The sequence below is a fragment of the Harpia harpyja genome, chromosome 13 (assembly GCF_026419915.1).
Source record: "Harpia harpyja isolate bHarHar1 chromosome 13, bHarHar1 primary haplotype, whole genome shotgun sequence".
NCBI lineage: Eukaryota > Metazoa > Chordata > Aves > Accipitriformes > Accipitridae > Harpia > Harpia harpyja.
Genome location: NC_068952.1, coordinates 18,509,427 through 18,519,726, shown reverse-complemented (window position 1 = coordinate 18,519,726; position 10,300 = coordinate 18,509,427). Strand labels below are relative to the sequence as shown.

Here is a 10,300-nt window from a genome sequence, read left to right as displayed (position 1 = left end):
GCGCCCGGGTGCTTCTGGGCCGACAGTGGCGGCTGTACCCACCCCTCCCCTCCCGCCATCGCACACCCTCGCCCCGCTGCCTGTCGGCTTCCACACCGAGGTCAGGCGGGGGACGCAGCTCTCCGGGCAAAGCACCCCTCACCTTGACCTGAGGGCGAGAGAAGGCTAGGAGTTTATATAAGGGGGCGACGTCAGTTTATTCTTTGCCCGGATGACCCTCAGTGGTCTGGGGTGCAGGCTTCAAACCTGTAGCTGTCTAGCGACAGAGTGGTTCAATTCCACCTTTCGGGCGTAGTGGGAGGCCAGAATATCGCCCTTTTAAAGGCGATGCCCACCAGAGCGATATCCCGAGGTGTCACAGTGTGAGGGAGGCATTTTGCTTCCCCGCCTTTCCTACAGAGCACTCTCTGGCACAACAGGGAGGTCCCATTCATCCATATGTGGCTTTTTGCCTTTCGTTGTTTTTTGCCTTTCATTGTTTTTGACCGTCCCCTCGGAGCAAGGCGAGTGGTGGACTGATGAAATGGCAGTATGCTAGGCGCAGCCAAAGACAAGGAAAATCTCCCAAGGGTGCCTGGATGACAATCCAGATTTTAATTGGATTCTGCTAAGCGGATCTTTGTTAAATGGTGTCACACATCCTACAAGAACAGAAAAAAAGTAAATAACAGAAGCCATTCTCTAGATCTGCTCCATATTGATGATAACCCATCTTCCACCCACACTACAACAAAGATGCTTCACTTCAGCAGTAAGCATGGGTGCTAATAATGTCACCCAGCCCCAGGAAAAATAAAGGTTAGCGTGAAGCTAAAAAACATACTCTTCAAGCAGAAGGCATTTATTTCATTATATCCTATTGCAATGACTCCAGCAGATGATTTGTGGAGCCTCTAGTTAGGACGAGACCCCAACCACCCCCACTGCAGGGGAGAGCGAGCGTTTGGAGGGCATTTCCTTGTTGCCTCCTGGTCCCACAGGCAGGAAGTACAATTCTGCCTGGTGAATACCCCAGAGGGAGAGAAGAAATACTGAGTGAATTATCAGGCCTCCATTGTTCCTGGGTGCTTTTTGGGGGGTGCTGTGCCATTCGGAGTTAAGTAGGTAAGCATCCCTGAGGATCCAAGCCTGAATGACTGTGCTTCCTGTAGACCAAGTGACTCACTCCAGCTGAAGGCCTGGGAGGAGAAGAGAAGGGCACTGAGGGCCCTAACACCACTCCTGCTGGCTGCTACTGCTTCCAGCTAGCCGAGCACCCAAGTCCATCAGAGAGGAGCAGCTGTGGTGCCAGGAAGGCCTGTCACTCCGGGAATACACTGGCCTGTTATGGGAAATCTGGGGGGCGGGGGGGAACCCCTCCGCGGCTCACACAGCGCATGCCAACTTTTTTATGGCCTTGCAGGAGATGTGCGTGCGCTCTCGCCAGTGCAGCTGGGAGCGCTCCGAGTCCCAGATGACTATCTATCTGCTCCATGCCGCTCCGTCTACCAGCCTGCCTCCTCTGCTCATAATGAACTTTCTATGTGGAATTTCTCTGCAGCCTCAGAAATTGGTATCTGTGCAGCACTTTGGCTGGGGGCTTTTGTTTGTGTCGGGAGGGGAGCGTTGGAAAGGCCTTTGCCCAGTAGTGGGCAGCTGAGAACGTTAACGTTCAATGTCAGTTACCAAGTAGAATATAATATGGCTCTTTCATGTGGTGTTTATAACTGAACATGCTGGTTTGTGTCAGCCTGTTTTTTTTTTTCTTCCAAGAAGTAGTTTTGGATTAAATTATGACAATTACATTCTTATATTCCCCCCCCCGCCAACCCCCACCCTTGCCCTGCGTGCACACAAACACAAATGGGAATTATGTGCTCTGAGTGCGATTTGAACTATACAGCCTGGGATCTGTGCCTGGCATTGAGTTCACTTTTTTCCTCCAGAACAAAAAAGGCCACATCCAGTCTGCACTCTTTCATTGCCTTAGGATAAAGTAGGATGGTCAGATTGCTGGTACAGGTGATTTGTCCCTCAGTGAATTAATGGGGAAAACAGACTTTCAAGCACATGAGAGAGGAGGCTGGGGAGCCCTGGCCAGGGAGGTTGTGGTAAGCAGTGAAATCCAGTGTGAGTCCCTACCCTGAGCTGCTTACACAACCCGGCTGGCTCGTATACCTGGGCAGTGCCTCATCTGGTCTGTAATGCAGACACATGGCAGAAAGCAATCCTGTCTTTTGGGGCTGTGCCCACCTGGGCTGTGCCTTTAGCACATGGCTGAACCTAGGGAAACATGGGGACAGGAGACATAAGGCTGCTCTTGCAGCCTTTAGCTGACATGGTGGGTGGGACAAGGCCTTAGGAAACAGGGCACCCTATATTTTGGTGTTATTTTTTAAACACTGGTTGGAGGAGAACACCAGTGTGGAGGACCGTGTAGATGATCTGGCTGTAGGCGGGACATTTTCACAATGCTATCCATGTCTTGCCAGAGTCAGCTGTTTGGAGTCACTTACTAGTCAGGCAAAGCTTTTAGTGTTTGAACCTGAATGTCACTTTCTTCCCTGACAAAGGGCCAAACTAAGAGGAGCCAAAGGCTTCACCACTGGTTAGAAGGCAATCCAGGGGTTATTCAGAGCCAAAACACACAAGAACCTGGCTCCTCAGCCGAACGTAATCTGCCTCCTGTTATTTTCCCTGTGGAGTCACAGCACAGTGACGAGGATGTGCTGGTGACAGATGGCTGACGCAACTTGCTAAGCATACGGGTGACTGGGCTGTGACTCAGCAAGTGTTTGGTTACAAGAGATCAGGAGCCTGTGATTTTGCACTGGTAACAGTGGCCCTAGCTGGGTCTCCTGGAGGACTAAGCATGGGCTGTCATGTGAAGTCTGTGACTGCCGTCCTCTATGGGAGGAAAGCAGGCACACGTGGCCTATTAGATCAAAAAGTCAAGCTCCTAATTACTGTTTACATTGGTAATGGATCATATCTGAGTGTGTATAAATACATGACCTGCCAGTGGTGCTTAGATGTCCTACTGGCCTTCAGAAAGGAAACTCTTCAACACCCTGGCCTAAAATAATCACCATCTTGCTTGGAGGGAGTTGGACTTGGAAAACTTCTTTTGCAGTCGAGTCACTAGAGGGGGACAAAGACCTAGTCTGGGTATGCATCCGTCTACCAGCTCCCCCACTGCAGCTGTGGGAGACACCTTGGAGAGGCAGAAGCAAAGATGGCCCTTGTCTTCCTCAGATTTGAAGGTGCCCAAGTGCTGGGACAGCTTTCCGGAGGCTAAGCAGGCAGCTGGGGATCAGCAACGGATTGGGGAAACGAAGCCACTCCTTTTCCCCCAGAAGCAGGATGGCACATGCATGTCCATGTGTAGTTTAGCAGCCTTTATGTTGGCTCTTCCAGCATTTCTCCCTAGCTAGGGCCAGCCTGTCCATAGCTGGCCGGGGCTTTTAAAGGCTAAATTCCAGCCATTGCACAGCACAAGACAGTGTCATCTGGGCGGAGGACCCAGACAATCATGTATGTTTACAGGCACATGCCATTTTTCTCCTTTCTCCTCTTTTATGACTGGGGGAGAGCTGAATTCTCAGGTCTGGATAGGTGCCAGGTGTTATTGTTGTCTCTCTGAGTTAAAGACATCATGGAAATATTGGAGGACTTGAACTCGAACAGAGTGTACCTGTGTGCATCCCACACGTGCACAGAGAGCCAAAGTGGCTATGGCAAGCAGCAAGGCAGTGTTTGCAACTAACATGTTGACCTGAAGTGCTTAAAAGCCACTACACAGGCTCCCCTGGCAAAATGTCGACTGGAATGACTCATACGAATGGATCGTGATATGAAGCCCTCAGCCCAGCCAGGCTGTGTGTGGAACCAAGACACTCCCATTTTCTCCCCTCCAGCATACTTCCCTGACCAAATCCAGGACTGAGCCTTTTGGCTCTGACTGGAGCTGGTCAGAACATGTTTTTCTTTTCTTCTCTTTTCCCCTCCTTCACCCTTTGGAAAATGTTGACATTTCAGCAAAGGGCTGAAAACCCAAACTCTGAATATTTTCCATTGGAAAATGCTGGGGGAAAGGGAGGGGAATAATCCCCAAACTGCCAACAATCAAATCTCTTTTGCTTTTAAGGCTTTTGGGTTTATGAGAAGGGGGCACATTTGGAGGACAGCAAACACTTTCTATGAAAATACCTGTTCTCTCAAAGCCCATTTTTCACTAGAAGGGTGTTCCAACTGGCATCCTTTTCACTGGTGATGGTTTGGACATTCTCTATATCTAATTTTGGAAATGACCTGAAGAAAACTTAATTAATTTTATTGGAATATAAGGAACAAATGACACTCCCACAGCACAACTGATATTCACTTGGTATTCTCAGTCTCGTGAGAATATATCCTGATATTCTCTCTTTGTCAACAGTGCTGTTTACACAGCATCTCAAGCAAGTTTGGAACCCAGTCCCTGGAGATGCCACGCTCCCAGAGCTCCAGCTGACTTGCCTCAGACCTCAGAGCACACTCCTGAAGGGAATCTACCTTTCACAAGATCACATCAAAGGCTGTAAAGGAAGCAAGATGTACTGAAAGGCGTATTACCTGTAGCTATCCCTTGAGTAACTGATAGCACAGAAACACTTAAAAAGCATTTTTGTTCTGATGTCTTCAGCTGACTTAATTTTCTGTCTGAATTGTAATGTAGACGTGAAACATCTGTTTCATCTTGTCTTTGCATATTATTCTGCTTTCCTGTAAGTTAAAAATAAAAAAGAAAAGGGACAATGTTAGCATAACAGAACACATATTTGTAGGAGATGAATTATGCCCTAAAACTTTTACTAAATGTGGCTAATAGCAAGTTAGAGTTTAAAAAAGGAAAGATCTTAAAATGGGCATACACTGGTCATAAATAAATTCACGCTGCAAAGTAGCAGAAGCTTTCAAAGAAACAGCAGAGTGAAGTTCAGAATAACCTCCAAAGAGGAACAATGGGAATAAAAAACAAGTATTTGAAGACAGATCTTTATCAGTTATGGGACTGCAGAGGAGTAGAATCAATGACCCAGAGGTCCCTTCTAATTTGTTGCCCCCAAATTTGTCCCCATTTTTTTTCCACACTGAAGCTTCCCAGTTACTCTTTACATTCTCTCTGGTATGATTTAGCAGTTGCACTGCTGCACTTCGTTCTGATTTAGTACAGGTCTCTATCCCTTGTCACCTCCAGGTTTTTCTGAACTAGCTACCTGTGTTTCAATTAAGTCAATGCCAAAGGAAGGCATATCTGACTCCATCTAATCCCTATTTTTTTGTTTTCAGAATAGGAACATCTCCCTGCCATTGTTAAAGCTTATAAAGTGGTGGGTTTAAAAAGATGGTGATGCAAAAATCTCAATTTTAGACCTTACCTTTGTCAGTTAGGGACAACTAAACTGCATGTTGATAAAAGGAAGAGTAACTGAATGTCTCTGATAACTCAGTGGCAAGAAACACAGAGCTACTAAGGACCTGCATTGGTGCTGTCTGTCCTTTGTCATAATTTTTCAAGATAAGTAAGCAATTTTTCACTTACAGAACTCTGCTGTTAATAAAGTCAAAAGATCAAAAACTTTAGTCCATCACCTGGGAAATACAACTGCATGCAAGAAGCCACAGCAGAAACCTGAGAAATAGCCATCCAGAGATGCAGAGCTGTAAACTAGCCATTGGAAACCCATACACCCATAGCTGAGATGTAGCTGTATGATCTGCCAAAGGCTGAGCTGTCCTTGCTCCCATCAGTACTAAAGGGGCAGATGCAGAAACAAGGAGATCCCAAGTAAGAAGATAAAGGGTCAAATCAATCACCCAGTCACTGTGTGAAATGTAACGACTGGGAGACCAAACAGATTAAGTCAGGGCTTGTGACTGTTAACATTTGTGGAAATGGCCCACAAATCCAGCTTTCTGAGAAAAATCAGATTCTAGCTTTCTTTTGGTAATTTAAAGAGGCAACAATCTGTTCATATGACCTTCAGATCAGGCTGGCACAGGGACTGAATCCTACAATAAAAACTGAAGAACGGCCCTTCTGGGCCAGAGTAGTGGTCCTCCTCACCAGCACTCTGCTCCCAACTGGGGCAAGGTGAGAGACTATCCAGGGAGAGCAGACGGGCCTGGACATTTCCCTCTCCCTTGTGTTTCCTCACCATTCACCTTTATTGGTTCGCGATGTTAGACTGTACATCTTGCCTGTTCCCTTTAGTGTCCATTTACAGACCTGTTGTCTGCAAATTTGTCTAATTCCATGTTGAGCCTGCTGATGCTGTCTGCCTCTGCAGCCTTCTGGGCCAGCAACTTCAGAAGTTCTCTACCTAATGTGATGTAATTTCTTTAATCTGTTTTAAATTCATCTCCTACTAGTTTCACTGAGTGCTCCCTGTTCTACTGTTGAGGGATTTGGCTACTAATGGCTCTACATTCACCTCAGCCACCCTGATTTTTTGAACCCAGTCCTTAATCATCAGAAAAAATAGCTAAGAATTGCAATGTTGGGTTGCTCAGCTCCCTTCCATCCCTGTTGCTTGCTGACCTGCCCAGAGTGGTTTTATTCCTGGAGCACTCTGGCTGTTACCAAACTCAGAGGGGAGAAAAACGACAGCAAAGCAAATGGCGTGCAACTTCGAGTACTCTACTCCCTGCGCAGCTGTTCACCGGTGACGCAACGGGTCCGTTTTGCGGTTAAGAGCTGGATGCTGATGGCCCTGTCCTTCCCCTGGGGCTCTGCAGGGGGCTGCAAAGCAGCAAGTAGGATTTCGGGGAGGGTAGGCTGGCAGCCCCGGCGGGGGTGTTGGGGGCATCTTCCAAAGTGGCTTTAATTAATGAGCACATGTGCAGCGAGAAGAGTTACAGCATCCCACTCAAATTGTTGACTTAGAGCCACTTCTGGAGACAGCCGTATTCTGCTCATTAGGAAAGAGCTTTTTTGCAATGCCCTTGGATTGGACGGTTCTTGGATTGCACCACAAGATCAAGTCCACGTACGGGCTGCCTGCCTTTCAGCTGCCAGCTCCAAGAGGGTTGTTTTTCTTGTCTTCTCATTCTCAAGGAGTGCTCAGCCAGATGGCCTGTTTTCGAATGCACTGTGCGTTGGTTGGATGTGTGTTTGGAGAGTCTGCCAGCTTCACAAGAAGGAAGAAAGCAAAAGAAAGGGAAAAAAGCGCCATTTGGTATCTGTCTCTGGGACCCAGCCAGAGTTGAGGCTCTGTTTGAAGAAGGGGGGAGTCTTAAGAGAGAAACTCTAGACAAAATTGAAAGCTGGAAAAACTTTCAAGCTTGACAGACTGGGAGACTGAAGTTCTGTACAACACCCATCCACTACCTGGCTCCCTTGCAAACGTGTAGCAGAGTCCCGCAAGAGCAACAGTAAGAGCAAGCACAAGCACCAAGTACCTATCTTACTGCCCTCCCAGTGTACTTCACCTATGGGCTGAGATGCGCAGAGGTGACCCAGCCAGCCTGCCCACTGAGGCTAGGTAATGCTGCCTGTGGCTTCTGGGATTTTGCTCTCAGTTCACCAGAAACTGAAATTACATGCAGCCTGGACACATCAGCCCAGGAAGCGGAGCCACAGTGGAGTAGTATGAAATAACTACCACCGTGGCCCAACTCTCAAAGAAGCTAGCCTTAATTTTACTACAGGCCAATGTAATTTTCTTGCACCCCCTGAGGTCCGCTTCCCAGAAATACCTTCTGTTGATTTGGGGCAGCAAAGAAGTACAGGCCAAACCAGAGCAAGGGCTTTTTCCAGCACTAATTGGCAAATAATTTGAACCTGACCAGAAAAATCTGTTGGTGAAGGGAAGGGGGTAGTTTTGAAGTTTGAGTGGATTCTGCTTGGCTTTCTTTCCTTAACTAGATGTTGTGTTGTGGTAACAACACATTGTTCCAAGCAGCAGGACGACGTCTTGTTAAGCAGAGCTGGAGAAAGCCACGTTTGTAACCATCCCCACTGGCTGACACGCCACTGTTTTCTTACAGGCAGACTTGTCTGCTCACTTACCGAAACCATGGCACAAAGAAGATGGTTGCAAGAGTGTGTGTATCTGTACGGGTGAGTGTGGTAGCTGCAAACCCCATGTCTCCGCTGATTGCATCAAATTATTTTCACTGAAGTGATCAGAATTCGTGGGCCCAGGGCGGACAGTGTGACCATGGCAACACCGGCTGGGCTGTAGGTTGCAGACACTCTGCAGACAGCCAGGGCAAAGGGGGCTCTTCTCACTCCTGCTGTGGGCCACACATCTTGGGCAAAACCTGCTGGTATCTACAGCATGTCATAAGCACCTGTGGCTTCCCAGGACTTCCTGACTGTCACTGCACCAGGTCCAAGATGTACACAATGTTAACTTCACAGCAGTAGCAAGGACAGCATTTGCAGTCTCCAGGATGTAAAGAGCAGGACCTTTCCGTGAACGCAAGGAAACTTTGTCAGCTGTTGGCAAAACAGTGTCTCTGACACTGAGACCTAGCAGTGCAGACGCCATCTTGGAAGGGAAGGAGGATTAGCTGGTTCAAAACAGTGACTACATCATGCAAACACATTCCTGCATGGGTAGGAAGGCTGCACAATGAGATCTCCTCCCTTCCCACTCCAACAGGACCCAATTTTGGTAAATAACCCTGGCATAAAAAAACAGGCTGCAGTACCTACATTCACAGCTAAGATCATTACAAGAGATTTGATTTTCTGTCTTCCAGAAGACAAGGTGGGAAAATCCAACACTTAAGTTCAACCATTCTGTCCAGGTCTTTAGAGGGCTCATTAAACCATTCAGGCAATTGCCTGATTGTCACCGAGTGCTGTGTCATGGAATTGGTAAAGGAGGGATTTTTGTCTTTAATTGCACAGAAAAATCAGGGGCCCAGGAGTCACAAGACTGGGCTTTCCTGCAGCCCGATGAACTGCCTTAGGCTAGTTACTGCATCTCTTGGCAAATGGAAATAATAATTACCACGACATTCACCTGAGTGTTGTTGGGAGGAGGTAGCTGCACATTTACAAAGGTCCTCGGTGTATTTTGGGTGGGAGATCAGCTAGGAATAACATCCAGCCATCCACTCACCCAAGCTGCACTGGCTGTGTCAGACACCAATACCAACCTCTGCATTTTTCACATACAGTAATTTTCACATACTTTATTTCATTGCTGTAGTGCTGCTTGACTCCTGGACAAGTGCATCTCCAGCACACTGCCCAACATGGGGCTTCAGGCATGAATTGACAGGCCAGTCTGAAAAACACAATTTCCTCTAAGTTATCTGGCTGGGTGTCATTACATACCTGATATTGTCCAAGGAGGGGAAGCTAGAAGAATTGCCCAAACATGGGATTTTGGAAATCTGTGTACTGTAAAGAGGGACGAGGTCTGACTTCTAGCACCAGTCCTGGCTGCTCTGCCACCAGCCTTTGTGTATAACTTTTTTAGCCAGTCAGTACCTGGATGGGACATCTCCAACAGATGAGGGACCAGAGGTTAAGAATGTCTCCTCTCTCCAGCTAGGTAGAGGTTGGTACATACCTCAGCATTGCATGGGTGGTACCATGTTGTCCATTATGAACAACATCTTGAGTATGGCTGCACCCGAGTTCAGTAGCACTCGCTGAGGTACTGCGGAGGATGGCTCCAGTTTTGCAGCAGAGCAGCTCACTTAGGCACTATCCTACCTCAATGGCTCAAGGCTTTGAGAGGCTATGAGCTACCCAACCCAGTTAAAAAATGGCCACACATTTCCCCTTCCTCCTCACTCTGCACCCAGAAGCTCTCAGAGCATATTCTTAACTTCATTAAAAAAAAAAAAATGTTGCTAGAGAAGAGATGATGAGGAGCACACACAGCTTCTATGTCCCAATTGCTGGGGAAAACGTCTCTCTGCGCTATGTCTCCAAACAACAGGAGATGAGACAACAGGCACAGGGCAGAGCTGAACATCAGTAGCAAGGATGTGATGATTGAAGCTGGAGATCTGGTTTAAGTTTAAAGCCTAGATATACGCAGAGAGGATAGTGCCTGAGATCCATGCTGCTTATGTTGACAAGCCTACACAGGCCAGGCATGGAGCCAGTCCTGTTCTCCTGGAGTGTCTCACTCACATTCATTCTTTCAGTCTATGAGCTTCCCGTGATTTTATTGGTGGTCCGGATCTCCTGTAGACCATATGTTTGACATTACTGGCGAAAGCAGAAGTTAAAAAGATTAGAACTCCTTTCGAAGTTAGGGAAAGGAAAAACTTTGGAGAATGACTTATGGCTACAAGTAGCTCCATCATT

The 10,300-nt window shown here is 47.4% G+C and overlaps 1 non-coding gene across 1 annotated transcript; it reads left to right on the top strand.

The window, feature by feature from the left end:
* The first annotated feature begins 205 nt into the window (after nucleotides 1-205).
* On the top strand, nucleotides 206-292 carry TRNASTOP-UCA (transfer RNA opal suppressor (anticodon UCA)). The gene has a single exon. It is a non-coding gene; the product is annotated as a tRNA-Sec (tRNA).
* The last annotated feature ends 10,008 nt before the right edge of the window (nucleotides 293-10,300 follow it).